This window comes from Oryctolagus cuniculus, chromosome 11, assembly GCF_051225735.1.
Source record: "Oryctolagus cuniculus isolate XC-2025 breed Fujian yellow rabbit chromosome 11, ASM5122573v1, whole genome shotgun sequence".
In the NCBI taxonomy this organism is placed as follows: Eukaryota; Metazoa; Chordata; class Mammalia; order Lagomorpha; family Leporidae; genus Oryctolagus; species Oryctolagus cuniculus.
The window spans coordinates 95,994,109-96,021,132 of NC_142877.1; the positions used below are offsets into that span (position 1 = coordinate 95,994,109).

General features: G+C 41.8%; 1 long non-coding RNA gene across 6 annotated transcripts in view; it reads right to left on the reverse strand.

Moving 5' to 3' along the window:
• Positions 1 to 2,769: 2,769 nt before the first annotated feature.
• LOC103348347 (uncharacterized) overlaps positions 2,770 to 27,024 on the reverse strand; it is a 370,913-nt gene continuing 346,658 nt past the window's right edge. For all 6 annotated transcript variants that reach the window (XR_016216923.1, XR_016216921.1, XR_016216908.1 and 3 more), the window contains one exon: positions 2,770 to 2,974. This is a non-coding gene — a long non-coding RNA (uncharacterized LOC103348347). The remainder of the gene's footprint in view (positions 2,975 to 27,024) is intronic.

Below are 27,024 nucleotides of genomic sequence, written 5' to 3' on the forward strand. Positions count from 1 at the left end.
ATAATTTTAAAAGCTCTATTATTACTTAACAGCCAAAGGAATTTAGCCTTTAACCTTCAGTTTCCCTACTGTCAGTAATATTAATCCTACTTTTCCCATAAAAGGGGAAGTCCAATGGAATTTCCTTCTTTCCCCTCATTCCTAAGGGTAAAATAATTTACAATTCCACTGGACTCCGTTTTATACCAAGTAACATGATAGCGAGGGTTTTGGGTAACATGGAGGAGAGAAGCAAGAACTTCTGGCATCATAAAGCATATTAAAAGCAACTGGTATCCATGAAAGAAAGATATGTTTCTCTTGCAGATGCTTCACCCTGAGGCCATATTTTCCTTTATGTCCCTTCCAATGGGCATAATGAAAGGAACTTGAGCTTTCTACAAAAGAAAAAAAAAAAAAGCTGAATGTGTGTGTTCCCCATAATGCATACATTGAAATTCCAGCCCTCAAGGGGACTGTATTTGGAGGTGGGACCTTTGGGTGTGATTAGGTCATGAGGGTGGCACCTCCCTGAGTGGGAATAGTGTCCTTAGAGAGATCACTGTTCCTATCACCACATGAGGGTACAATGAGAAGATAGCTATCAATGAGGATGAAAGCCAGTGCCAGATCCTGAATCTCCTGGCATCTTTATCTTGGACCCCAGTTCCCAAAATGATGAGGAAAAAATGTCTGTAGTTTATAAACCTATGGTGTTATAGGATCCAGAATGGAGTAAGACCATCCACCACTGCTCAGCTCCCTGGAAAGCTTGTGTGCTAGGATTTCAGCGGGACAGCTGAAAGAGAGAGGGCCTACTGGAGGAGAAAGGAGGGTAGCATAGAGAAGGCTTTCCTGTTGCCCACTGAGGAGGGGATTCCCATGGATTGATTTCTACCTACAAGAAAAGCCCAGGAGCAGTTTTTCACTGCTCTTTAGATCATATATGTCAGACTAATTATCAAATAGCACAGTCCCCCCCCCCCCAGTAATTGTATCTATGTTTATTTTCTAGGCTGTTTAAGCAATTATCCCAATTTAAAACAATACAAATTTACTATCTGCTTTCCAGGACAGCAGCCTGGACACAGCTTAGCAGGGCTCTCTCCTTAGGGTCTGTCAAGGCTGTAGGCAAAATGTTGGCTTAGACTGAGTTCAGAGGCCAGGCTGGGGAAGGATCTGCCTTCAAATGCCCTTGGGTTGGTGAGTTTGTTTCCTTGCTGCTGTAGAACGGCAACTCTACTTACTCAAGCTCCACAATGAAAAAGATGTAGTGTGGGTCTACTAGGAAGATAGATGCTTACGTGACCAAGCACACAGTAATAATGGGTGTTATGCTTCATTACCCTTGCATATTTCAGTAGTGTGAAGCAAGTCACAGGCCTTGTTTACACTCAAGGGGAAAGGATTATATAAGAATGAGAACCCTAGGAAGCAGAGATCCTGGTGCCTCCCTTAAAGTCTGTCTCCCTTAATGTGTATCTCTCCAGCCTAGAAGTTTAAGGATACAGCTAAGGACTTTGGAGAAGATTCATAAAAAGAGGAAAGATATTTTAGGTTTACATACATACTTACACATTGAGCAAAAATTTAAACAAAACTAGGAGCTTTACAAAGTGGAGATGGTATGAGATATGGGGGTCAAAAGCCATGGCTTTGAATGCCTAATGTATAATTTAGTATTAACCTTACTAAGCCTAACTTCCCGTCTTTAAAGTGGAAATAATTGTAGCTACCTTTGGAGTTATCATAAGAATTAAATTAGATAATAAAGCAGACAAGACACTTAGCAGAATGTTTGGCATAGAAATACTCAAGTAAGAGTCTGAGGTTTCTCAAACCAGGTAGATTTTTTCTACAATGTGTCTAAGTGTAGAGAACTTAACACCAATGGGAGGGGTGCCCTTCTGTGGCTTGAGAGTTTGGTATCAGCTTGACTCCATACTCCCGACAAAGCTGTGGATCTGTCTAGCCAGGGTCTCTAGCCCACCTTCTCATGCATCCTCATCAATGGAATCTGCTTTTGCAATTCTGGGTCCAAGGCCCCTGTAGACCTCCAATCTTCCTTGCCTTAGGAAGGCTCATCTCACACAGCTTCCACTCAACCTGCTCTAGGCAGGAACTATGGCATCCTAGCTGTCTTAACTCAAAATTCCCATCAACTGGTCCTGCTTAGACCTTGAAACTTGGTTCCTGAGATGACTTTGTCCAATTACTCCCTCACCAAACACTTATGTAGCACTTATCATATACAAATTTCTGGGCTAGTTTTGGACAGAAAATGGTAATTAATACAGAATTCTCCCCTTGAGCAGATCATTGGCCAAGGCAGTGGTAGACATACCAACAAAGTAAAGCTAACCCTCAACCACAGACAAGAATATGCACACCTTATATCAATCTCTCAGGCTGTGAAAATGCAATGTTCAGACAGGTCCTTCACTTTATCCCACATGTCAGTCCCATAGAATCATACTTCCTAAACAGAGTCTCACACCACCTGTGGGTTTCCTACATTCAGCATGGCTTTTTGTCTCACTTGACAAGCAATTTTCATGCCAGCTATTTAGTAAATGTTTAGTACATATAAAAACATTTCACAAACTATGGTTTCCTTTTTCCACAGATTGTATGTGGAGAACTCATTCCCTTTCTCAATGTTGGGTACTACCCAGATTAATGTTCTACTCTTCCATTGATCCCAAATTCCTGAGGGGTTCCTGGCTAAGTTCCATTGCTTCTCAGGGCTCATTGCCTTTCCTTCTCTTGGTTTACAAGAAGCAGCTGAAATGCTTTTAAAATATTTTATTTATTTTTACTTGTTTATTTAAAGGCAGAGAGGGAGAGAGAAAGAGATCTTTCATCTGCTGGTTCATTCCCAAATGCTCACAACAACCAAGCTGAAGCCAGTCCATCCAGGTCTCCCACATGATTGACAGGGCCCAAGAACTTGAGCCATCATCTGCTATCTTCCAAGGTGTGCATTGGCAGGAGGCTGGATTGGAAGTGGAGGAATCAGAGTTAGAATTCAGGTACTCCAGTGTTCCAAGCAGCATCTCAACTACTGTGCCACGGCATCCTACCCTAATAATGTATTATTTTCACAATGATAAAATGCTTGAACAATCAGAAAAGTTGCTCTTTAGGAAGGTTCTTCAAAAAGTTCATGGAAATGTGTATTATGAAAAAATGCATGAATTTCAATATATTTTGCACCAAAACAAACATCTTTTCATTCCATTTTCTATGACAACTTCCAGAAGTTCCTTCATTGTCAATGAGTACAGAGAACTGAGCCATACTGAGCTGTACGGTCTGCTGTCAGAGGCTCTCCCCCGGCCAGGTACCAGGTTCCTCACAGCCTGAAAGGTTCGCTTTCATGCCTTGCCAGTCATTTGATCTTAATAATACAAAAACTAACACTACTAATCACAAATATGAAAATATATTGTAGGGTTCCAACTGGCCAGTCATGGATATGTGTTATGTTATTTAACCCCAAAACCTCTCTTTGAGACAGGGACTAGGAATGGCATTTAAGAGCTCAGGAAGCTGAAGTGCAGTGTTGGTTTTTATAAATAGGTTGAATCCAAGTTGTTCATCTCGTAAAGAATTTAACAGGCACTTGAGACCGAGCAGCTTGGTGCCAGTGTAACAAGGTACGCTCACTCCTCGCACTGTGTTACTGTTCAAGACTGCACAGGCACTCTTCCCACCATACTGTGCCTGTACCTTTACCCCCAGCAAGGGGGTTCTGGTGATTCTCAGCACCCTGAGCTAATGAACACGAAATGAAGCTTTATGAAGAGAGAATTCAGTGCAAAATATTCTGTTCAGCAAGAAGTGGTGGCACTCAGGGAAGCCCTCACCTGCCCACCAGGTTGAGACTGGGAGTAGAAGAAGCTGCTTATGAATCAAAGAGCTCAGCATACAGCATGGTATGTGCTGCTTTCTCTTCCCGACTGGGGTCCTTTGTGTTTATTCCCATGGCACACCACTGTCCTGGCAGCTCCTCTAACCACTGGTCCATCTAGCAGGGCAGGGACATGGGGGCCAACCCCCCATGCCTAGGAGATGACAGTGTGGGGTGAAGCAGTTTTGATCTACTTGCCATCCTCAGAACCAGGATGCTGTGTCTCTCTATCTGATGCCTGGGTACCAGGGTCCTTTCATGAAGTGCAGAGACTTTAACACCCTGCTCAAGGTCACATATTAAGGATGGGTGGTGTGAGATTCAATCCCTGATAACAACATACAGTGCTGCTGTACAGGCATGAAGGAGGATGTGTGGACCTGAGAACAAAATTAACCAATTAGATACTTTGTCCAAGGTCAGACCTGGCTTCAAGTCAAGGGGAGACAAGGCAAGATGCATAGCCACAAAGTCTAATAGTTAGCTACTCATTCATACTTGAGGAGTATCCATCACAGCCCAGCTCTGGATATGAGCAAATAAAATTTAGCAACAGAGTACCTGGCTACCTCCACGCAAGAAGCTAATGCGGAATGATCAAGAATGTAAGTGGCAAAAGATATAGGGTGGCCTGACCATGAAGGTCTAAGGAGCAGACAGACCTTTCAGATAACTCTGAGATTTGAAGGGCAAAAGCCTTTCTTTTGAACAAATCTTGTAATTCTTACTGTGAGTCTAGGGTCCCTACAATGACCGAGACTGATGGCTGTGAAAAGCACTCATCAAAGACACAGTAGGCCTGTGTTTACACTGGGAAAGATTGCTGACCCCGCACGGGCTCTGAAGACACCTTTGCTCACTCAGAGAATAATGCACTATGAAGTAATGTCTTCAGATAAAAGGGTAGAAATTGAAATACATGCGTCTAGCCAGTTCTTTCACCCAGGCACTTCAAAGAAACATTTCCTTTGATCATTTTGACTTCTCATCAATGAGAAATGCGAATATATTACTCAAGGAAATTAGTCAGAAGGCTGTAGACTGTTGGAGGTTTCCATTTGGTCCATCACCAGAGCAAAAGGAGGTTAAATTAGGGAAATGCACACTGGCTCATAGAACTGCTATCAGGAAAAGACACACAGGCCCCCTACTCATAATTCTCTGGCCCAAACAAGTCACCTGGCCCACCCCCCTTCAAGAGGGCCAGGGAATACCATCCTGCCATATACTGGGAGGGGGACAGATGGGACACTGATAGCACCTGGTGACCACACCGATGACTAGCACAAAGGTGACAAGGAGGCATTTTTAAAAGGTCAAGTGAAGGAAGATATTCTTCAAGAGAAGATGGCACTTCTGAGCTCTGTAACATTTCATAATAGTTTTTCAAATGGAATAGCCCCATAACGGCCTCTGACATGAGCATCACATTTGTTAAAAGACACAGGGGTCCTGTTTTGAAAAAATCATCAAGGAAAATAATGAAAAAAAAAAAGATGGAATTTATGAAACTAGGACCAACGCAACTTTCTCATGGGTACCAGCAGGATGAAACGGTCCATCTGCCATTTTGGATCATTGGTGTGAATGCTAAGAAAACTCATTGTAAGACTCTGCAGAGACAAACAGCTCAAATTCAGCAGGCACCATTACGTTTTTCTCCTTTAATCTTGCCTATTGTTCTGCTGACTCTGCAAAAAAAATTCTAAACATTTTGCCATGTATCATATCTAGAGCTTTAAATAACCAAAGACTATGTATGTTTCACTAACTTATCACTTCATTCAACAAACATTGATTTTGAGGGCCTACCACATGCAGTGCACTTCCCTAGAACCTAGGAATAAAAAGATAAGACATGGTCCTAACTCTTAAGGCATACATTAAAAAATATGTTGGGGGAGAAAGAAGAGTCAGAAAATTACAGGCTAGTATGAAAGTGCAGTAATAAAAATGTGCACCAATTATTATGAGAAAGCTGTTTAATTGATATTTATAGGGACCATCACCTCTCTTGGAAGGGAAAATGTACCTATATCATTCACTCAATACATAAGCACACCTCTTAGAGTCGTACAAGATGTTCACTGCTCAACCTCAGGGTGCACTCATGTCCATGCAGGCTTCCTAGATTTGTGTGGGTGTCAATGTGGAGTCTCAAGCCAAAGGTGCTTCTATCTATTTCATCATTTGCACTAATGACAGGACTGCCAGAAGCAAACCAGCATTTAGCCCCCTAAAATATGTTTCATTACATTCTTACTCTTATTTTTGTTAATATTGATGCAATGGTAATGGTATTATCTAACTTAAACAGCTATTTTTTTTTCAATAACTATTGGTTATGTCTTAGTCTATTGTTCTAATCACATTAGAAGTCCTAGATAAATTAAAGCCACTCTACTCAACTTCACAAAGCTTTTTAAACTAGCTGAGAAATGAAGAAAAAAGCAAACAAGTCAATAAAAGCTAACCTGTGTAATAATGCATTTAAAAACAATCTGAGGCCGGCGCCGTGGCTCAATAGGCTAATCCTCCGCCTGTGGCACTGGCAACCCGGGTTCTAGTCCTGGTTGGGGTGCCGGTTCTGTCCCGGTTGCTCCTTTTCCAGTCCAGCTCTCTGCTGTGGCCCGGGAAGGCAGTGGAGGATGGCCCAAGTGCTTGGGCCCTGCACCCCATGGGAGACCAGGAGGAAGCGCCTGGCTCCTGGCTTCGGATCAGCACCGTGCGCCAGCCACAGCATGCCGGCTGCAGTGGCCATTGTGGGGGTGAACCAATGGAAGGAAGACCTTTCTCTCTGTCTCTCTCTCTCTCTCATTGTCCACTCTGCCTCTCCAAAAAAAAAAAAAAAAAAATCTGAGCTCTCTCTTTCTCCATCTCCTGATCTCTGTCTCTCTCTCTTACGCTCTGCTCTCCTTTTGCCTCTTTTCCTTCTTTGCCCTGTCCCTCCAGTCTGCCAGGTTTCCCCCCAGTAAACTCTTTCCCTTACTCCAGTGTTTGGTGTGTTTTGTGGCAGCCTTATATTGGTGCCATGACTCAGATCCAGGCTCCCCCAGTGACTTTGCTCTCCCTCTGGGAATCTTTGAGATGCTCTGGGGTCCTGGATTTCTGCCAGTCACAAAACACACCCCCGGAACTCCTTCCACGCCACTAAACACACTGAGATCTCCAACCACACACTGGCCTTCCAAATTCTGAGTGTTTACAGGAATTAATAGAACAAACCAAGGCCTTCAGCAACCAAGAAGTCAACCAAATGCTGCTGCAGGGATATACTCGGCTCCCCATGCAGGAGACAGTGGCTTTGAGACATCATCCCAGGCTAGCTGAGAGTACCTTGTTACCCCATGTCAGCAGGACATAGCTCTAAAGACAGATCATCATCCCTCTACCCCTCCTGGACTTTTGGGACTAATGTAATCCCATACAACTCCTGCTTTATAAAAAATAAAAGGGAGGAATGTTAGTAAAATGTGCAGTCTTATCTATGGCACGATCTACACCCTGACACCATCCTAGGCTTAGGCTCTAGCCCCCACTGCCATTGCTGGAAGGCAGGTGGCCACATGGCCCAACCACCAGTGTCAGCCCCACCCCCATCCTAATGGGATTCACTGCTCCTACTTCCCTGCCCCCGGTGAAGTTTTAAAAGGACCTGATCCTGAACAAGTGACTCTCCCTCTCTCTACATCTGATCTCTGTCTCTCTCTCTCTCTTACGCTCTCCTTCTCCCTCTTTTCCTTCTTCGCCCCTTCCCTCCAGTCTGTCAGGTTTCCCCCAATAAACTCTTTCCCTTAAAAAAAAAAAAATCTGAGTTGTAAGGACCAAAGATCAGATTTAGAAGGGATTTCATCTTGAACTGAAAGGATCTGTGTAATATCAGCTGAAAGAAACTGAAGGAATGATGCTTGAAACACTGGAAAGTTCACTCTGCTGATGGAGAGCAGCACTGCTCCTATAGCATAGCTGGTAGAGTAGTGAACTTGCTGCTCATGCCCCGACCTGGTCTGGCTCCTGTAAACACATCAGTTTACCCTGTGTTATACTCCAGGTCTCCTCTTGGTCAGAGTGAATCCTTCCAGTATTTCCTTATAGTAGTTTAAGAATATAGGTTCTGGTGGACCAGCATTATTGCATAGTGAGTAAAGCCACTGCCTGCAGTGCTGGCATCCAATATGGGCGCCAGTTGGAGTCCCGGCTGCTCCACTTCCAATCCAGCTCTCTGCTATGGCCTGGGAAAGCAGTAGAAGATGGCCCGAGTCCTTGGGTCCCTGTGCTCATGTTGGAGACCCAGGAAAATTCCCAGCTCCTGGCTTCAGATTGGTGTAGCTCCAGCCGTTGCAGCCAACTGGGCAGTGATTTAAGCTCTCTCTCTCTTTATCTGCCTCTCTTTCTCTCTCTATGTAACTATGACTTTCAAGTAAATAAATAAATCTTTAAAAAATATATAGGTTCGGGATTGGCATTGTGGCATAGCAGGTAAAGCTGCCACCTGCAATGCTGGCATCCTATATGGGTGCCGGTTTGTGTCCTGGTTGCTCCACTTCTGACCCAGCTCCCTATTGATGCACCTGGGAAACCAGTGGAGTATGGCCCAAGTCCGTGGGCCCCTGCTACCCACATGGGAGACCTGGAAGAGGCTCCTGGCTTCAGCCTGGTCCAGCCCTGGCTGTTATGGCCATCTGTAGAATGAACCAAAGGATAGACACTCTCTTTCTCTCTCTCCCTCTCTGTCTATAACTCTGACTTTCAAATAAATAAATAAATCCTTAAAATAAGAACATACGCTCATCTGCTAACTCTAAAAATGGGTTCTTAACCAGCAATATGAGCACTGTTAGAGCATTGTTAGAAAGCAATTCCTTGGACCCTGCCCTGTACCTAGACCTATACCTAGTACTCATCAACTCAGAGAGCAGGGCCCAGCAATCTAGGTTTCACAAGCCCTCCAGGGGTTTCTGATGCACACTATTTTAGAACCACGGGGTTCCTCAGACATCCTGACTTCACATTTTTTATTGATTCTCATGGATGACATGCCTTGGGCAGAGGGTTAATCTTGCTAAATCTCTGGCCGGCGCCGTGGCTTACTTGGCTAATCCTCCGCCTGCAGCAACGGCACCCAGGGTTCTAGTCCCGGTCAGGGCACCGGGTACTAGTCCCGGTTGCTCCTCTTCCAGTCCAGCTCTCTGTTGTGGCCCGGGAGGACAGGGGAGGATGGCCCAAGTGCTTGGGTCCCTGCACCTGCATGGGAGACTGGGAGGAAGCACCGGGCTCCTGGCTTTGGATCGGCACAGCACCAGCTATAGCAGCCATTAGGGGAGTGAACCAATGGAAGGAAGACCTTTCTCTCTCTCTCACTGTCTATAACTCTACCTATCAAATTAAAAAAAAAAAATCTTGCTAAATCTCAAAACTGGTCCATGGTAATAACCACCCCCATGGGATCATTGTGATGAATAATGAGTTGATGCATATAAAGCCCTTGACATATCCTTAGCAATTAGTAAGTATTCAAAAAACAATCACTTAACAGGATTCCTTTTCACTTCTAACCATTATCATGCCATAACATGATCAGGAAGTCTTGACCTAGAATTCCATTTCTTCACTCCTTCTCATCCCTTTCACCACTATCTCCTTTAGTAGTACCATCCTCAGTACTCTTTGGCCTACTAATATTTTTAAATAGCATAGAATCATAATTTTAATCACTTCTAGGTTCACAGTAACCATTAAGTATATTCACATTGTTGTGTTACTATTACCACCACTCATCTTCAGAACCTTTTCATCTTCCCAAACTAAAAGCCAATATACATTAAGCAGTAACTTCCCACTCCCACCACTGGCAACCACTTTCCCTGTTTGTGCTTATGACTAGTTTAGGTATCTCAGAACAGTGAAACCATACAGTATTTACCCTTTTGTGACTAACTTTTTTCACTTAGCATAACGTCCTCAGGGTTCATTCATGCAGTCACATCGTCCCGAATTTCCTTCCCTTTCAAGGCTGAATGATATTCCATTGCCTGTATGTGCCACATTTTGTTTCTCTATCCATCTGCTAATGGACACTTTTGGTTATTGTGAATAGTACTGCCAAGAACATGGGTGTACAAATATCTTTTGAAGTTCCTGCATACAATTCTTTTAGGTATACACCCAAAGGTGGATTGCTGCCAGTCTACTGATCTTGATGGCCCATCTTTAGTAAAGGTTTACTTTCTTGTCTCCCCATCGATCTAGCTTGACCTCGGCTGCTAGAGAGCAGCGCATCCCCACTCTATATCTCAGAGAATTTTACACGGTTGCTTGTTTCTTTGATTGTGTTCTTTGAAAACTTGAAAAAGTGCATAAACAACCAGTCCTCTTCTAAAACATATATTTGCTTTCCCTACCCTAGATTCCATCTCATCATGTTGAATGATTTTTCTATTCCAGCTACAAACATAAAGTAATCAAAGAGAAAACTTAATTTTCTTCCACCCCCCTGGGGCAGAGACCTGAGAATAAATAAGGATTATAGGGTACACTGTCTGCCATGATAACTTAGTTTTCTTCCAGTTGTTCTCAACAAAACACACAGTATCATTAACTTTGACTGTGGTCATCACTTTTGCTTCAAGCTTAATCTATTTTGACTAGGAATATTGTCCTCGGAAACACTACAATTTCCTGAAGAGACTGCAAATCAGCAGTCTTGCCTAAAATCATACATAGCCATTATCTTTCCTGTGCTTGAAAGATGTACAAAGACAGCATGTTATTGTGAGTCAGGAGGTTTTCTTTATTTGGGGTCTGCCTTCTGGTAAGTTAAGGCAATTAGATACCCAACATTTATTACAGACATGTTTGACTTTTCTGATATGTCCAGCAGAAGTTAAGCAAACAAAGATAATAGACTTTAACTAAACAAAGATAATAACTTTAACTTAAGAAAATTTAGACTTCCAAACTTTTAGACAGTATAAAATATGATGGTGAGACAATAAAGCAATATACTCATTTACTATGCAAAACCACTTTGAGCTAAAATATTTAGCATGGAACCACTCCTATCTGTGAGGTCCACAAAAAATGGGCATTAGACATCTTAGGCAAAACTTCTAGTTCAAGCTTTCTCAAGGATAAGCTAAACCAGTGTGACCCTCTAGGAGGCAGTGTTGTGTAGCGGAGATATGGTCTGGATTCAGGTCCCCTGGGTTACCATAAGCCTTCATTTCTCACTTGCTATGTGACCTTGAACAAATTTCCTAAAATTTTCCTGTCTGACTTCCTTCCCCTGAAAAGCGGAGATACTAATATCACCTTCAGGGTATTTCCTATCATTCAAGGGTAATTTGTATCTAGAAAAAACCATTTTAAATAGACCGAAATATTACTGAAAAAATAAATGTTATTGGGACATTATCCTTCTTTTTAAGGTTTATTTTTATGTATTTGACAGAGTTACAAAGAGAGGTAGAGAGAGAGAGGTAGAGTGAGAGAGAAAGAGAGTGAGAGAGAGAGAGAGAGGTCTTCCATCCACTGGTTCACTCCCCAAATGGCCACAACGGCCGGATCTGAGCCGATACAAGCCAGGAGTCAGGAGCTTCTTCCAGGTCTCCCACATGGATGCAGGGGCCCAAGCACTTGGGCTATCTTCAGCTGTTTTCCCAGGCACTTTAGCAGGGAGTTGGATTGGAAGTAGAGTAGCCAGGACTCAAACTGGCACCCACATGGGATGCCAGCACTGCAGGCCAGGGCTTTAATCCACTGCACCACAGCACCAGCCTCGAGACATTTTCTTGAGAAGTGAATTAAAACTTATCCAACTTATAAAATTATCCTACATTTCACCAAATATAGTTCCATGTATGGTCATGCTCAAGGGGGAAAAAAACAAATGTAAAGGAGATTTTTGTTAAATTCTTCAAAAATCTATAAGATAGTATTATTACATTTTCCATTTCATAGTTGTCTCTATAATTTAATAAGAGACAGACTTTGCAAAAAACTGTTCTGGAGCTTAATCAAGTTTCCAAGCCCCTCTCCTGTTCCTAGAGTAATGATTGTTTCCTTTTGAAGAATTCATCCTTGTTCCCATCATCCTTTTCTTTAATTGTTAACAAGTAGAATCATGTCAAGTTCTCATTTGCCAATGGCTTTCCAAGTAATTCTAGCTGCTCTCTTGTAGCACTTTCATCAGCTTCGTGAGATGATAAATTTTTGGCTTTCCTCCTAAATTGTGTTTTTTTTTTCTTTTCAAATCATTTGCTTGATATTTTCATTGTATAGCTCATGTTGTGAATATCTGACACTCAATGAAGCCACGACCAACAAAGCGAATAAAACATTAAGAGGTCTTTAAATGGGGACACTCTGATAAATAACCAGCTCATTATGACATTTTCTGCTTTCTTAACTACAGACACTTGGAAGATGACTACACAGATAGCAAAGACCATGTTTCTCATGAAAGGGTTAAATTCAATGTCATTGTGCTCAGCACAATGCCCAGTGAGTAGCCTGTGCTTCAGTTATTAATGAATATTCTCATGACTTATTTTAAAGGATCCACAAGTTCACAAAAGCATTGAAGACATTTAAACGCACATTAATAATAAACACTAAGAAGAATGTTTTCCTTCAACAGTTCCCCCTTTTTGTCGGTAAGTATCATGATCACAGAATAAAAGAATCCCTTACTCACCAATCTGTACCTCTAGTCCTTATTATTTTATTATTTCATCCTCTTATTTGTCTCTCTGTAACTCATATTTCCATCTGACATGCCATGCATATTACCCACATGTGTTTTGTCTGCCTTTTGCTCTAGAATTTGGACTCTGGAAGCCAAGAACTTTGCTTGTTTAAGAATATGTACCTCCACACTAAGAACCAGCTCTGGAATGTGGAATTAGGAATCCTAGTGCATGATATCTTGAAAGATGTAAATAAGAAATGCAATCTGTGGTTCTTGTGCAATTCCCGAGAAGAAAAGAGTATAGAGAAGCCAAGAGACACATGGTAGAATGAAGGGCTGGGGAGAGTCACAGCAAACACTGCAAATGAGGATGAAGCCTCGTTGGAATTGAATTCATAAGGAGCAGCAGCTGATTCTCCCGCAGCGCAAAGGAAGGAAACTAGAACTCCTCCTCCAAAGGAAAAGATTAGTGGCTGAGTCATGGTGCAGGAGAAATAACTGCCCTGCGAGGGTCAGGAAATCTGCATGCTGGTCTCCGCTCTGACACCAACTAGGTCTGAAACTCGGAAAAACTACTCCAAGCCTTCAGGGCTCTGTAACCTTATCTGTATGATCAGAGGTGGAAGTTAGATCAGCATTTCCTAAAGTATTGTCCCTTGGAACATACAGTGCTCTAGATCCACATTCACACAGCAGCCAGTAGCCACATGAAGCTGCAGAGCCCTCGAAAGTGGCGCAGGCTGCATTATAAAGTGGAAAAATGAAAGCAATATACAAAAAGCATATAAAAGGTGTCATAGTCGGATACTTTATGTTGATTAATGTTGAAACAATAGCTTTATATATTGCATTGGCTTCAATAAAATATAGTATTGGAATTAGGACAGTTGGAGGAGAGAGGCTGGGCAAGTGTGGAGGTAGGAGTCTATTGGGACACTCAGTATTTTCTGCTCAATTTTGCTATGAACCTAAAACTGCTCTAAAAAATAAAAGCCAAATAAATAAATTTTATGTTAAAAATGAGGTTCACTTGTCTATTTTCATTTTTTAAAATGTAGCTACTGGAACATTTCAAATCGTATATGTTAATTGCACATGTTTGTCACAATATTCCTAGTTGATCTATTCTTCTATTATTATTCTATAATCAGAAAGAAGAAAGTATTTCTGTGACTAAAACCTGCATATCATACTCCCACACCTCACAGATCTCCATCCCTTGTCAAGGTATGCAAACTGAGCCTTCTATATTCAAGTCTGTTTGAAGAGTGGCCATCTGGCCTTGCATGTAAGCCACCAGCTGGGCTGCTCGCATCCTATATTGCAGTACCTAAGAGCAACACCCAATTCCAGCTTCCTATTCATACGCATGCTAGGAAGCAGCAGAACGTGGCTCAAGTAATTGAGTACCTGTGGAAGACTTGGACTGAATTCCTGGCTCCCAGGTTCAATCTGGTCCAGGCCTAGTTGCTGTGGGCATTTGGGGAGTGAACTAGTGGATGAGAAATTAATCAATCTCTCTCTTTCTCTCTCTCTCTCCCTTCTTCCATCCCTCCCTTTCAAATAAATAAAATAAATGCTTTTAATAATGGAATCTGTTTTCTACTGAGCACCTATTTATACACTTCAGTCCCAAGGAAGACATGGAAAACACAGGTCTTGGTTTTCTGGAAAGTTTTTTTGGTTCTACTAACTTGTGATGGTAACATTCTAAGGATGTGGAAGGAGGTCATGGGTGAATTTCTAACATGCTTGTTCTGAGAGAGAGAGAGAGAGAGAGAAAGAGTGAGAGAGTATGTTTTAGGCAGAAGTCATGTTTTTCACACACATTATGGGAGAGGTAGCAGCTAACTGAATGTTGAAAGGATGACAAAGTTGAGAAACCAGAGGATGGAATTAAGGGTCTGGTGTGGATACCAGCTGGGACTCTTGGGGGGCTTCTGAGAGAGATGAACTTTGGTTCTCCTGCCTGGGATGCTGATGTCCTTAGGAAACCAGCACCACAGGGAGTATCACAGGCCTAGACAAAACACGCAGTAACAGAGCTCTCAGAGGAAACTGGAAAACAGCTTAAATGGCTAGAGGGCTGCTGATATTCCAAAATTAAGAGGACACAATGTGTGCCAGTGAGTCAAATCCAGCCGGGAAACCTGGGCTGCCCCACTCTCTCCAAGCTCTGTGAAAGCTCCAGGGAGCAGATGAGGAGAAATTCTCAAGGGTTTATCTAACCAGATACAGCAATGAAGCCACAGCCTGCGGCCTCTGACGGAGATTTCTGGGTGGGTGATAAGAAATCTACTTCTGGTGCCTGCCATTTCTGCTTGTGCACACAGAAAGGGTGTCCCTAGCTGAGTATAACACAGTCTAGGACTTCTGAGGCTCCATCACAAATGGAAGTTTCTCTGACAAACCTCGGAAATTCTATTCCTACTCACTTTGCCTTGGACTTCTGCCAAAACATTGCCTGGCAGAATTGCTTTCTACCAACTCTGAGCGTTTATTTGGGATTAACATTTTTATAGCTTTATTGATATATTGGTTACATTCGAGAAAATTCACCAATTTAAAGTGTGAATGACTTAGTAAATGTGGACTGCCATGTGTCTACCACCAGGATCATGTTTGGGATACTCCATCACTCTCAAATTTTCCTTGAGGCCCGTTTGTGGTTAATCCCCATCCTTTCCCCCAAGCCCCCAGAAATCACTCATTTGCTTGTTGTCCCTACAGTTTTGTATTTCTTAGACTTTTCATATGCAGTTTCTTATAAATGGAGTCAGACAGTATTGGATGTAAAATTTTGTTTTTGTCTTCTTTCATCTACACAGTGCTTTTGAGATCCATCTGTGTAAGTACTCCATTCCTTTTAGTGGTTAATCGTCCATTGTATGGCATGGTTTTCTTTTTATTTGTACATCAGTTGATGGGCATTTGGGTTATTTCCAGTTTGTCACTGTTATGAAATAATGATACTATGAACATTTGTATAAGCCTTTTTTTTATTTTCATTTTTGGAGGGTAATATCTAACAATAGAATTGCTGGGTTATGTGGTGAGTATATGTTTAATATTTTTATAAACTTCATTTTCAAAATGCCTGCATGTTTTACATTCCTGCGCACAATGTATGAGCTTTCCAGTTGCTCCACAGCCTCATGAACTCTTACTATTGTCAGTGTTAGGTATTCTAATGCGGGTTCACTAGTGTCACATTGAGGTTTCAAGTTATGCTACGCTGACCACTGATCACCAAAGGCGCTGAGTACCTTCCCTGTGCTTTTGATCATTCATCTATTCCCTTGTGCAGTGTCTATCCAATGATTTTTCTGGTTCATGTTTTCTATTGTCTACATAGAAAAAATTTTTACATAACCCAAGGTTCCAAAGATTTTCTCTCATATTTTATTCTAGAAAATTTTTGAGGTTAGCTCTTAGTTTAGGTCTATGGTGTGTTCTGAGTTAAATTTTGTGTATACTATGAGGAAAAAATCAAGGTACCTTTTAAAATACAGATATCCAGTTAATCCAGCATGATTTATTGAAGATTGTCCTTTTCTTTCCTTGGTACTCTATCAAAATCCAATTGACCGTGTAAGTGTGGGTGATTTCTGGACTTTTAACCATGCTGCATTAATCCATATATCTATCCTTATGTCACTATCCCACTCTCTTGATTACTGAAGCTTTTATAGTAAATCTAAAATCAGACAGGGTAAGTTCTCCAACAAGAAGACTTTTGTTCTTCTCTTTAAAAACTGATTTGGCTGCTCTGGATACTTTGCATATGTTTCATTTCAGTAATGCTTTCATGTCTAAGGGATGAAACATATAGAATCTTATATCAATTTTATAGACAAAGAAGCAGAGTTATAGACAGATGTGTTTGACTTCACATCACAAGGTTAGGTTCCTGTCTCTTTGTAGTCACATCTCATTTTCCTACCAGAATGTCACCTCCATGAGATCAGTGACTATGCACATTAATTTTCTTAATTTCTGAATCCCCAGTAAAATGGGACATAGGTAGGTCTGCAATAAATATTTGTGGAGCAAAATAAGCAATGAATTCCAAAAGAAATTGGTGAATTTTCTCTGGTTCCAAGGTCAATAAAAAACTGCACCCAGAACTTTAGTTTCCAAATTCCTTACTTAAATTTTCTTTCATCCTATGATGTGAATGGAGGGGGCACTGAGAAGAGAAGGAGAACCAAGAAAATGAAGGAGGTAGATAGGAGCATTGTTAGAAAGGTTGTTTTCTTTAAAAGTTTTTATCTTGATTCATCTCAGTCTGTAGCCTGCAGTTTCCAGCTAATAAACATTTGCATGTTTATTTATTTACATCTTTTGTTTGAAATGCTTTGTAACAAGCAAGGGATATCCAGATGATTCATATATCCAAAACCACAGCCCAAGAAGAAGCTAACACTTCCTTCCTGATCAAATGCCAGGAAAACAGAGGACAGAAGCTCAAAGTCAGAACAGATCCTTGGGATCAGCAGTAGACAGATCCCAGCCCAACGGTTCTGGACTGATAATGCTTCCAATGTGTAAATCTTTGATAGTTTCTGCTTACACTTTAATTCACAAGGGATTTATATCTTTAAAAATTCCTTGGGCTGTAATTCTTTTTAAATCTGGAAAACTAGGTGAAAATACTAATAACATGTGGGAAGGGGAGTAACTGGCAAACAGGATAGGAAGTACAGCCGGTGGTAAAGGTGGCTCTGACTGCACAACCTCTCATTTATATGGCATTTAATCTTCTCAAACAATGATTATAGATACTAAATATGCATTGAAGGGGCCCAGAATTGTCCTTAATAACTATGTGATATCCCATCGACCCGATTTTCCCTTCAAGTAGACACATGTTGCTTCCACTGAAACTCGAGAGTATCACTTATAGGTAACTGAGAGGAGAATTTGGTTTTGTAACCTCATGAGGTACTGTGGAAACTTTGATTTACAAACAATCACTGAGGAACATTTCTATCAGGAACAGTCACCAACAGGGAAGAGATGAAATATCTTTATTCCAACAGAGTCAAGGAACATTTGTTTTATGTAGATATTGCTCAGGGCAAAGATATCAGATGCTTCTGGAGACTCTAAGATAAGACACAGCCAGCCTGCCTCAGCTTGCTCCCACGTCTGCAGGTGAGAGGCCTAACATTTCTCATGTCTGGCTCATTCCCTTAGTTCTCCATCTAAATGTCACTTTCTTCGGATGAGATTAGGTTTGCCTGCTAAGATGCATCATGTTTGTAATCATACACTTGTTTGATGTCTGTTTTCCCCTCTAGCTACAAGAAGAGAGGGGCCATGTCTGACTTACCCTGGCAGGCTATGGATGTCTTAATAAGAACACAGGGTCTGGAGCCAGTTGCCTTTGCACAAATCTCAGTTCCACCACTCTCTCCATGTGATCATGGGTAAAATTATTCTCTCAAAGCTTTGGGATCCCTTGTCTAGGACAGATATAATAATTCTGTATACTTGCTGCATAGCATTATATTGAGCTATGATTAAATGCTATGACTAAGTGAGGTAAAGGCACTAAGTGACCTGGCATGTATTAAGCCCTCAATGAAAATGAAATGAAATATCAGAAGTTAGGGTTTCTCTCTTTAATGACAAAATAGATAACTGTTGCCATTTTCTGGCTATTAAGATGATGATAATAATAATTATTATCACTGAGGGCTTACTGTGAGCCAGATGCTGTGCTGCTACTTTATACATAATCAGCAGATGAACTGGTGAATATGATCAGTGAGATGCAGCCAGCAAGTCATCAGTAACAACCTGGCCTTTATTTTCTTCTCTTTAGGCATATCATTTATCTGGGGGGGTGGGATCATAGGGACAGTCTCGCAATGGAGGCAGATGAGCAACTATGATCAGCCAGAGTCATGGAAGGAGATGAAGAGCATGCTCAAAGGCTTAATTAAAGAAAGCATAATCAAAAAACTATGTCACAAACTTAGTTGTGGTTAAGGAAATCAAAAAGGGATCCAGGAGCACCAAGGGACTCATTACAAAGAGGAGGGGTTACCTCCCCTAGAGTCAAATGGTCAAGGGAGAAACAAGTGTCTCTAGGGTGCAGGGAGTGCTATGGTCAAAGGAGTAAAGCTGCTCTACAGAAGCCACTGTGGTAGGTAACAGGGACCTAGTCACTGTTAAAACCACAGCCGGAGAGCAGCAAGGGAAGGAATATCCATATCTCTCCTCCCACCTGCCCAGCTACTGCTACCTCTCAGTGATCAAACCATCCTTATCTCCTCCCAGAGCAGACAGCAGGACCGAGAAGGGGCTGAGAATGGCTCTATCCAGAAGAGCAAACAGAATAACCTACATAGAACCACTGACCACTGTGGCTATTCAAACTTAAATAAATTCCCAATGATTATATTAAGAGCATTAGAGGGAGAGGGAGACTGTAGACAGCTAAGCAATACCTGGCAGAGCTATTGCTATATTAAAAACAATGGCCCGGGAAGGCAGTGGAGGATGGCCCAAGTGCTTGGGCCCTGCACCCCATGGGAGACCAGGAGAAGCACCTGGCTCCTGCCTTTGGATCAGCACGGTGCACCGGCCACAGCGCGCCAGCCACGGCGGCCATTGGAGGGTGAACCAACGGCAAAGGGAAGACCTTTCTCTCTGTCTCTCTCTCTCACTATCCACTCTGTCTGTCAAAAAACAAAACAAAACAAAACAAAAAAACAATGGTAGGCGTTCTTGCTACAAGGAGGACAGTTTTTGTTTTTGTTTTTGTTTTTTTTTTAATGTAGGGCATATCAGATAGCAAGGAGTATCTGGCTTTAGTCTTTCTCAGCCTTCATCAAGAGATAAAAGCTCACAATAGGGGCCAGCATTGTGGTGTAGTAGGCTAAGCCTCTGCCTGTAATGCCAGCATCCCATATGGGTGCCAGTTCATGTTCTGGCTGCTCCTCTTCCAATCCAGCTCTCTGCTATGGCCTGGGAAAGTAGTAAAAATGGTTCAAGTACTTGGGCCCCTGCACCCATGTGGGAGACCTGGAAGAAACTTCTGGCTTCTGGCTTCAGATCAGCCCAGCTCCAGCCATTGAAGCCATTTGGAGAGTGAACCAGCAGATAGAAGACCTCTCTGTATGTCTGTCTCTCTCTGTAACTCTGTCTCTCAAATAAATATCAAATAAATATCAAATAAAATCTTTAAAAAAAAGCTCATGACATCAGGCTCCATGCTTGCAAATGATCCAATGATCATATTTGTTTAATTTAAGAACCTAGTTTTGCTTGGTATTGCATTGAATCTGTAAATTGCTTTTGGGAGAATGGACATTTTGATGATATTGATTCTTCCAATCCATGAGCATGGAAGATTTTTCCATTTTTTGGTATCCTCTTCTATTTCTTTCTTTAAGGTTTTGTAATTTTCATTGTAGAGATCTTTAACGTACTTGGTTTAGTTTATTCCAAGGTATTTGATTGTGTTTGTAGCTATTGTGAAAGGGATTGATCTTAGAAGTTCTTCCTCAGCCGTGGCATTGCCTGTGTATACAAAGCTGTTGATTTTTGTGCATTGATTTTATACCCTGCTACTTTGCCAAACTCTTCTATGAGTTCCAATAGTCTCTTAGTAGAGTTCTTTGGGTCCCCTAAATAAAGAATCATATCATCTGCAAAGAGGGATAGCTTGAGTTCTTCCTTCCCAATTTGTATCCCTTTAATTTCTTTTTCTTGCTGAATAGCTCTGGCTAAAACTTCGAGAACTATATTGAATAGCAGTGGTGAGAGTGAGCATCCCTGTCTGGTACCAGATCTCAGTGGAAATGCTTCCAACTTTTCCCCATTCAATAGGATGTTGGCCGTGTCAGCCCTTAAGGCATTCGGTTATGGCTGAAGAGCCCATGAGAGTATTTTAGGCATGGAAAGCCAAGACAAACTGGGAAAAAAAAAAAAAGAAGACCTAGATGAAAGATCTCTGCGAGTGAGATCCCAGTGGAAAGAATGGGGCCATCAAAGAAGGAGGTACCTTTCTCTGAAGGGAGGAAAGAACTTACACTTTCACTATTACCCTGTCAGAATAAGATCAAAGTCGGCGAACTCAAAAGGCTTCCATAGCCTTGGCAACTCATGACTAGAGCCTAGGGAGATTACTGACACCATAAACAAGAGTGTCAAATTGTTAAGTCAACAACAGGAGTCACTGTGTACTTACTCCTCATGTGGGATCTGTCCTTAATGTGTTGTCCAATGTGAAGTAATGCTATAACTAGTACTGAAACAGTATTTTACACTTTGTGTTTCTGTGTGGTTGCAAACTGATGAAATCTTTACTTAATATATACTAAATCTATCTTCTGTATATAAAGATAAAAAAAAAGAACCTAGTTTTGCAAATGGATCTGAACCATGATAGCTAATCATTTCTCCCTTTCCATTTTCCCATCTAACACCAACTGATTAAGATCGGGGGTGTCTTCTATTTGTTCACTGAAGCAGCATTCTTCCAGGAAATACCTTTTTGTTTTATTTTTTATGGTGGAATATATAACCTAACTCACTGTTTTAGCCACATTTGAGTTTACAATTTGGTGGTATTAACTACATGCATATTGTGGAACCAATGATGTGGTTCACTACTACCTATCTCTATAACTTTCCCCACATCTCAAAATTTATGCCCATTCAACACTAACCCTCCTTTTCCTCTTTCCAGACCCTGGTAACCATCATTCTACTTTTTGTCTGTATGAGTTTGACTACTCTTACGCACTCAGCGCACATGAATGGAATCACACACTAATTGTCCTTTCGTGACATTTTTCTCATAGCATAATGCCCTCATGATTCATAAATGTTGAATTTGTCCGAATTCACTTCTTGTTAAAAGCTCCACTTCTTGTTAAACCTCCATATAGTATGTGAATGCACATACTATATTTTGTTCATATATTCATGTGTCAATGGACACTTGGATTGCTTCCACTCCTAACTTATTGTGAATGATGTTGCCCTGAATACAAATTCTGTTTCGTCTCTTCTTTCCATTCTTTTGGCTGTATACCCACAAATAGGATTTCTGGAGCATCTGATAATTCTTTTCCAATTTTTGAGAAACTACCATACCATTTTGCATAGTCATTATACTATTTCACAATCTCATCAACAGTACGCAGAAGTTCTAATTTCTTCATTTCTTTACCATTACTTATTACTTGCTTTAAAAAGTTTTTTAAATAATAGTCATCCTAGTTAGCAACACTGAACATGTTTTATGTATTTATCAGCCATTTGTATACCTTCTTTGCACAAATATATAGTCAAGACTTTTGTCCATTTTTTTTTTAAAGAGAGAGTGGGAGAAAGAGACAGAAAGATCTTCCATCCATTGATTCACTCCCCAGATGACTGCAATGACCAGGGTTGGACTAGGCCAAAGCCAGGAGTTTCACGTGGGTCTCCCATTTGGGTTGCAGGGGCCCAAGCACTTGCGCCATTTTTTGTTGCTTTCCAGGCCATCAGCAGGAAGCTGGATCAGAAGTAGAGCAGCCAGGACATAAACCAGCACCCATATGTGATGTCAGTGTCACAGACAGCTTTACCTGCTACTCCACAATGTTGGCCCTCTTCTGTCTATTTTTAAATTCGGTTGATTGGTTGTTTTGTTGTTGAATTGTAGAAGCTATTTATATATTTTGACTATTGATCTTATATATTTGTCATATTTATGGTTTGCAGGAATTAAAACCAGACACTCTGGGGCCAGCGTTGCGGCGTAGCGGGTAAAGCTGCCACCTGCAGTACCGGCATCCCATATGGACACCAGTTCGAGACCTGGATGCTCCACTTCTAATCCAGCTCTCTGCTATGGCCTGGAAAAGCAGTAGAAGATGGCCCAAGTGCTTGGGCCCCTGCATCTGCTTGGGAGACCTGGAGGAAGCTCCTGGCTCCTGGCTTCAGATGGGTGCATCTCTGGCCATTGCAGTCATTCGGCGAGTGAACCAGCAGATGGAAGAACTCTTTCTCTCTCTACCTCTCTGCAACTCTTTCTTTCAAATAAATGAATAAATTTTAAAATAAATAACTCAATTAAAATAAATAATAATTCTTGGGGCCAATGCTGTGGCATAGTAGGTGTTCTGATTTTTTAGGCACAATCTCATTCTGGGTGCTTATTGTTTGGTAATCAAGACTGTTCAATTCTAGGGAATTATTATAGCTACAAACATGGGAGGAATTAAATTATACATTTAAAGATTCCAAAGTTCTTAGCATAGCGGGTACCAGGGTCTGGGAAGGGCATTAGATGGGGAGGGATGGAGAAAGGATGGTTGATTGCTGCAGGGATGCAGCTGGATAAGAAGACTGATTTGTAATGTTCTATAGCACAGTAGGATAACTATGATTGATAACAATTAATTGTATGTTTCAAAATAGCTAATTAAGAGGATTTTGAATGTTCCCAACACAAAGAAATAATAAAGTTTGAGGTGATGGACATGCTACTTACCCTGGTATCACATCACATATTGTATACATCACATATTGTATCCATATATTGAAATGTCACACTGTACCCCATGAATATATATGATAATTGCTGCAATTAAAAAGTTTTAAACACTTTTTAAGATCCCAAAGCTCTTATAAGGAAAAGTATCTCTATCTTGCAAGATAGCATAACAAATCAATTGTAAAATGCTTAACTTTTGACAAAAGAACCTTGATTTCTCCCATAGACTTCTACTCTACAGGTAATATCATAAGCTAGTTTGCTTTTCATTCTTTATCTCAGCATAAATCTAACTTCTCTCTTAAAAGCTTCCCTATTACCTGTTCAAATTAATGTTATATATCCCTCCTATGTACCCTATTGGGACCCAACATGTACCCTACCAAAGCGCAAACACCCTATAATTGTCTGTTTACTTACTTGTATAGCTGGCTCCATCCCATCCTATGTACTAATACCCTCATTCCCATTCCCAGTGTATCATAAGCTTTAGGAGAGACAAACCCATGTCTACCTTTTTGACCAATTTACATCAAGCACCTAGCATATTGCCCAGCACATAATTTTTGAATGTTTGTTAAATCATTTAATGATACAGGTTCTCTTGAATAACAAATTCATAAATCATTGTGTGTTAAAGAGTAAACAGGGTCCAGTGCTGTGGCATAGTGGGTAAAGCTGTCCGCCACCTACAGTGCTGGCATTCCATATGGGCACTGGTTTGAGCCCCAGCTGCTCCACTTCTGATCCAGCTCTCTGTTATGGCCTGGGAAAGCCCCTGCATCCACATGGGAGACCCAAAGGTAGCTCCTGGCTCCTGGCTTCAGGTCAGCATGGCTTCAGCCATTGCAGCCAATTGGGGGAGTGAACCAGAGGATGGAACACCTGTCGCTCGCTCGCTCTCTCTCTCTCTCTCTCTGCCTCTCCTTTTCTCTCTGTGTACCTCTGAATTTCAAATAAATAAATTAATCTTCAAAAATAAATAGTAAACAATGGTGTTCTGATTTTTTAGGCACAACCTCATTCTGGGTGCTTATTGTTTGGTAACCCAGACTGTTCAATTCTAGGGAATTATTATAGCTCCACTGCCTTTCTTTTTCTATTTGAAAATTTGCCCACTGATAAAATTTTTTAAAAATGGAAGGGTAGGCATATGGCCTGGTGGCTGACCTGCCAGGTAAGAAACATTAAGATGCTGCACCCCACATGAGAGTGCCTGGGTTCAATTACTGGCACCTGCCCTGAGTCCAGCTTCCTGCTACTGCAGACCCTGAGAGCAGTGGTGATAGCCCCAGCGATTGAGTCCTTCCTACCCACTTGGGAGACCTGAGAGAAAATGAAGTAAGAATGGTCCCAGCTGGGAACCATTGCAGACATTTGGGGAGTGAACCAGTGGATAGGAGTTCTTTCTCTGTATCTTTCTGTTTCTCAAATAATTAAAAAAAAAATAGGGGCTAGAATTTTGGCATAGCTGGTAAAGCCACCACCTACAAAATCCTAATACAGGGGCTGATTCACATCCCAGGTGCTCTACTTCCGATCCAGCTCCCTGCTTATGGTCTGGAAAATAAACAAGATGGCCGAAGTGCTTGGGCCCCTGCTATCCATGTGGGAGACCCAGATGAAACTTCTGGCTTTGGCCTGGCCCAGCCCGGGCCATTGTAGACATCTGAGGAATGAAGCAGAGGATGGAAGATAACTCTCTCTCTTTCTCATAACTCTTTCAAATAGAAAAATAATTCTTTTAAAAAGAAAAAGAAAATAAAAAATGGAATGTTTTTTAAACATGGTTTATTTATTTGAAAGGAAGAAATACAGGCCGGCACCGTGGTTCACTAGGCTAATCCTCTGCCTGTGGCGCCGGCACCCCAGAGTCTAGTCTCGGTTGGGGTGCTGGGTACCAATCCCAGTTGCTCCTCTTCCAGTCCAGCTGTTTTCTGTGGCCCGGGAGGGCAGCGGAGGATGGCTCAAGTGCTTGGGCCCCTGCACCCCATGGGAGACGGGGAGGAAGCACCTGGCTCCTGGCTTCAGATCGGCACAGCACTGGCCATAGCGGCCATTAGGGGAGTGAACCAATGGAAGGAAGACCTTTCTCTGTCTCTCTATCACTGTCTATAACACTCTCTCTGTCTCTCTCTCTCACTGTCTACCTCTGCCTGGCAAAAAAAAAAAAAAAAAGGAATGCAGAGAGAGAAGGAGAGAGAGAGAGATATCTTTGATTGACTGGTTCACTCCCAAAAGGCCACAGTGGCCAGGGCTAGGCCAAGCCAAAGCCAGGAGACAGGAATGTCTTCCTGGTCTCCCTTGTGGGTGCAGGGGTCCAAGTACTTGGGCCATCTTCTGCTCTTTTCCTAAGCACATTACCAGGGAGATGGATTGGAAGTGGAATTGAAGGGACCTGAACTGGCACCCATATGGGATGCCAATGCTACAGGTGGAGGCTTAACCTATGCCACAGCGCTGGCCCCAGTAGTGCTGTTTTGAACACACATACCACACAAGACTGATAAACATTCATGAATCCCTAAATAATTCACATCCCTTACTTAGGAAGAGAGATAAAATTAAGGAACTGAAGAAGCTTTAAAGCCACAGCTCACAAGCACTGCAATCACCACCATCATGAATTTCAGCAAGTCATCCCCCACTCCAGGGTAGGCTTCAGGTTAGATATCATTTCCGGATTTATAATTCTTTCCCCTTTCTCTCTCACTCAAAAAAGCATTGGCCGGCGCCGTGGCTCAGTAGGCTAATCCTCTGCCTTGCGGCGCCGGCACACCGGGTTCTAGTCCCGGTCAGGGCACCGGATTCTGTCCCAGTTGCCCCTCTTCCAGGCCAGCTCTCTGCTGTGGCCCGGGAAGGCAGTGGAGGATGGCCGAAGTGCTTGGAACCTGCACCCCATGGGACACCAGGATAAGTACCTGGCTCCTGCCATCGGATCAGCGTGATGCGCCGGCCGCAGCGCGCCGGTCGCGGTGGCCATTGGAAGGTGAACCAACGGCAAAGGAAGACCTTTCTCTCTGTCTCTCTCTCTCACTGTCCACTCTGCCTGTCAAAAAAAAAAAAAAAAAAAAAGGCATTGAAGACAAGTGAACAAGAAAAGCACTATGACAGGAGTAACCTTGAATTCTCATTAATTCATGCAGAAATAAAAATCATTCACAAATGGTATTTAAATTATTAGTAGCAACAAGCTGTTTACACTATACCTCACAGTGGATCACAACATCAATTAATACAGGAGAAACACAAGTCTAGAACTGTAGCCCTCCAACTTATTTTGACTGGTAACAGCTTAGAGAGAGCAAAAACCCTGTAGTTCATATTTTCTACTCAATTTCACATTCCAATTTAAAACAAACAATCCCCATCAATAGCAAAGACTACAAAAAGCAAAAAATTCAAAAATAAATCAAGTGAAGTAGCAACTGAAAGCCTGACCAACTCAAGATAAAATCTGTAATGCACTGATTACTTCCCAAATATAGTCAGTAGTCTAACAATCTGCCTGTGTGTACACACACCCACTTGGAGTTATAATGTTGCCAATGCATGCAAGCAAGCTTTCTTAGTGTAATATTCCACAAACTCAACAAAAATATTTATGCCCAGTTTTAGAACCTTTAGTAAACTCACGTGCTTACTAGTAAGTAGGCTATATTATGTAATAGAGAAAATTGAGGAACTCTAGACTAGAAGGGATTATATTTTTGCATGGATTCATTCAATATCCACCAGATGGATCTCTTCCTACCTCAAGGAGACCATGGGGTATATGTGGAGAAACACTGTAGTAAACAATTACCTAATCAAGTACTCCTTTTAGCTCCCAGCAGGTGTCTGATACAGTTGTGAGAGAGACATAAAAATATAAACAGGCCCTTGAGGAGCTTATGGTCTAGTAGGTACTCAATAAATAGAGAGATCAAAGCCATGCATATG